This window comes from Zingiber officinale, chromosome 6A, assembly GCF_018446385.1.
Source record: "Zingiber officinale cultivar Zhangliang chromosome 6A, Zo_v1.1, whole genome shotgun sequence".
Classification (NCBI taxonomy): domain Eukaryota; kingdom Viridiplantae; phylum Streptophyta; class Magnoliopsida; order Zingiberales; family Zingiberaceae; genus Zingiber; species Zingiber officinale.
The window spans coordinates 46,996,012-47,000,196 of NC_055997.1; the positions used below are offsets into that span (position 1 = coordinate 46,996,012).

The 4,185-nt window shown below is 35.8% G+C and overlaps 1 non-coding gene across 1 annotated transcript; it reads right to left on the bottom strand.

The window, feature by feature from the left end:
* Positions 1–3,623: 3,623 nt before the first annotated feature.
* Positions 3,624–3,729, bottom strand: LOC121998864. Its single transcript, XR_006116654.1, has one exon. It is a non-coding gene; the product is annotated as a small nucleolar RNA R71 (small nucleolar RNA).
* Between the last annotated feature and the right edge of the window lie 456 nt (positions 3,730–4,185).

Here is a 4,185-nt window from a genome sequence, read left to right on the forward strand (position 1 = left end):
AAGGGGGAGTGACTTCAGATGAAAGCAACGAAGCAAGGGGAGAGTCAGGCTTCAAGTCTGATATAGTAAGTGAGGTATGCCTCTTACCTCCTGATCAACTTTATTATGGTATTAAGTCTATGGCAAAATCCATGTACAAATTAAAAAGTAAAAATAATAAATTAAAAAAATAAAAACTTAGAAATAAAAATAATTTTAGCAAAATCATGTTTGTTAGAAGATCTTTATAAAGTAAGATTTGAAAATGATATATTAAAAGAAGAAATAGAAAACTTGAAAAATTCTACTTGTACAAATATTTCTTCTTTTAGAAATTATAGAGGATTAAACTAGTACTATAGGTTTCATAAAAGTCAGTTCAGAAAAATATCAAAAGCCTATATACCTAGAAAATATCTGATTAATCCTGTAGGAAAGAACCTCTATTGGATTCCAAAGACTTGTTTAATTTAAAAGTAAAATTAGACTTAGCACTTTCAGTGAGGTAATTAAACATTCAATTTCTTTATAAGGCTTTATCTAGAAAGTGGTTGTTGCTCCAATAACCAAGAAGGCCTAGTGGCTTGCCACTGCCTGGAAGCCAAGTATTGAAATAAAAGGTTTAATTGACTAACTGAAAAAGTGTTGAATTGAAATTACTTAATGCTTTTAAGGGTTATTCAATTTGATTTAGAAAATTTTCAAAAATATTCATGTTTACAAAAAGTTTGAAAATTTGTTAAAATTTTTAACTTAGAAAATTAATTTTTTTTTAGAAATTTCTTACTTAGAAATTTTTCTGCCTGAAAATTTTATCACCTAGAATTTTTTACACATAAAATATTCTAATTTATTACATTTAAAGTAAACCTTAGACGTGTTAAGAACCCCATATTTTTATGTGATCAAAGGGGGAGAAGAATGTTAAGTCTAGGGGGAGGTATTGTCAAAATTTTTGCATTGAAAAATCTTATTTGCACTTATTTCAAAATTATTTATCTTTACATTATGTTTGTTTTACCCTAGCTTAACTTGGGTTGCTCACATCAAAAAGGGGAGATTGTTGGAACCCCAAGGTGTTTTGATGTGATCAAACAAGTTAAGTTAGGTCTTGTTTGGTTTAACCCTTGTGTCTATGTGTGCAGGAGGTTAGGAGCATAAGAAGTTGAGCGGAAGACGTGGCTAGTGATGTGCATAGATTTTATACACTTGTTTAGCATGTTTTGACGCACATTCTTATGTTTTATACATGCTTTATCTATGCACTTTCATGTTCCTTGCTTTGCCTTTAGCATAAATACTTTTCTTTGTCCGGAGATATGCTTTTGTGTGTTTTATGCTTTCAGGAGTCGAATTTGGAGAAGAATTGATGTCAGTGGTTGATTCTACAACCAAATGGAGGAGAAACAACTTTGGCAATGAGTGCCACACGACATTGCAAAGGGGAATGACCCTGGCCGTGTGGTCATGACAGCGCCATGTAGCATCAACAACAAGGGAGAATGCCTTGGTCGTGTGAAGTTACACGGTCGTGCCACCTTCTTCAGCTAGCTAGTACACGACCGTGTATGGTTACACGGCCATGTAGCCTTTCCAGTGACAGAGATTGCCCTAGCCGTGTATGATTACATGGCCGTGTAGCCTTTCCAAAGCCGAAGAATGGCATGGTCGTGTGTGCCACACGACTGTGCAACCCTTCCAGAGACAAGAATTAACCAGGCCGTGTGGTTTCACACGGCCGTGCAAGCAGGCAGGAATGGAACATGGCACGACCATGTGAGCATCACACGGTCGTATAACCTTGACCAAGAGGAGGAATGCCCTGGCCGTGTGGATCTGACACGACCATGTCCTGAGCTGTGTGGCACCCAAATTTCCTCCTCTATATATAGAGCTTCTTCCTCTTTGAAAGGGGGAAGCTCTCCCTTTGGGGAGATCTGTTCTTGGGCAAATTCCCAACATTCAAAAGGAGATTTCTGTCCAAGATTCTACTCCAAGAGCGGAGGATTGGTTCCGAAGATCACTTGTCGTATTGAGATAAACATTCCTTTCTATTCTTCTTAATTTGGATCGGAATATCCTGGATCTTCTTGTCTTTGATTCTTTCTTCATTCTCTATGGAGTAGATCCTTCGTTCTAGGAAGGAGGGAGTATTTGTGATGTAATTTTATGTAAGATTCATGGATTTTTTATCTTCTTGATTCAAGGATATTGTTATGTTTTGTATCAACCAATCTTGTATGGATTGTTGTGTTTTGTGCCTAATTACCATTCTTGATTGGTTGTTTGTATTTCTTGTGGAATCTTGTTGAGGAATTCGCTGAATTGTATGACTGAGGGGCATCGTGACAGGGTTGCCCCGCTAACAGACTTTTTAGGGGATCACCTTTAGGGGTAAAGCAATAACATACAAAGAAGTAGGATGGATTGATATGCTTAATTCTATATCTTAAGGTGAATTAATTAGTGATGCGTTTCTATATCGTATGACCGAGGGGCATCGTGACAGGGCTGCCCCGCTAACGGACTTCATAGGGATCATAACTTTTTTATTACTTAAGGTTTAGATTTGAGTCCTTGATCGGTGTTTTCTGCAGAAGATAACCGGTGACTTCTTACGAATACATTACAATTAAGGACAAGGTTTGGTAGATTGCATTACATTGATGAATTTCACAAAGAAACCAAAACTCCTAGAACCTTTATAAAACTAGATTTCTGCATTTAACTCTTACTTTTAATCTTTAGTTGTAAATGATCTTTTAATAATTTGTTTAGATAATTTGCTTTTGAGTCACCTTTAGTGATTATAACCAGTTCCTGTGGGTACGATATCTTTTATTATCACTAACGACGTAACCGTACACTTGTGGTTCGTAACAAGTTTTTGGCACCGTTGTCGGGGAATACACTTATAACATTAGGGATTATCAATTGAGTTAGACTAAACGTTTCTTTTCTTTTCTTACATCTGATTTGTAATTAGTTTTCTAATTTTGTTTTGTATTCCTCCATTTGCATTCGTTCTTTGTTTCCATTCATTCCATTCTTTCATTCATTCATTACATTGTTCTTTAATTCTTTTTGTAAACTACATTCTTTCTATTCTTGTATTCTTTTCCTTTCTTTGTATCAAATTCTTTGATCTTGTTCTTGTATGTGAAGATCTAACTTTGCAGGAGAATTACTTCCTCTTGATCCCGAAATTGATAGAACATTCCATAGAAGGAAAATCTTGCAAAGACATCAAGAAGAACAAGAACAATCAACAATGGCTAATAGACCACTTAAGAATTATGCAGCGCCTTATGCTAGAGGGTTTTGCTCAAGCATTACAAGACCCTTTGTTGAAGCAAATAACTTTGAGATCAAGCCTTCAATAATCAATATGGTGTAGCAAAATTAGTTTAGAGGTGGACCGCATGAAGATCCTAATCAGCATTTGGAGGTCTTCTATGAAATTTGCGGTACCATGAAAATGAACGGTGTTCCTTCAGTAGTAGTTAGACTATTATTATTTGGGTTTTCTTTAAGGGATAAAGCTAAACAATGGTTGAATTCCTTACCCCCAAATAGTATTTCCACTTGGGAATAATGTGAGCAGTAATTCTTAGATAAATTTTATCCTCCTAGCAAGACAGCTCATATGAGAAATCTTATCACAAGCTTCATACAATCCGATTCAGAATCTTTATTTGAAGCATGAGATAGATACAATAATATGCTCAGACAATGCCCACATCATGGTTTAGAGAAATGGTTGGTGTTGCACACTTTTTATAATGGCATTTACTATCATACTAAAGTGTCCCTAGATTTAGCAGTTGGAGGGGCACTTATGAACAAAAGTTTAGATGAAGCCAAAGAAATCATTGAGAGTGTAGCATAGAATCATCATCAATGGGCAACAGAGAGAAGTGGAGGCTATTCTTATTGAAACCCAATAAAAGTATCAGGAAAATTTGATGTAGATGCAGTCATTCTAATGACTGCAAAGCTGGATGCTCTTACAAAGAAACTAGAAAATATGGGGATTAGCACTAACACAGTAAATGCTATAGTTTGCTGTTGTGAAACATGTGGAAGTTCTGATCATTCTCAAGACTCATGTCCTTTGGGAGCTATCTCTACACAAATAAATCAATTAGAGCAATGTGACGCTATCATGGGTTTTAATCAAAGGCAGAACAATCCATATTCCAACAC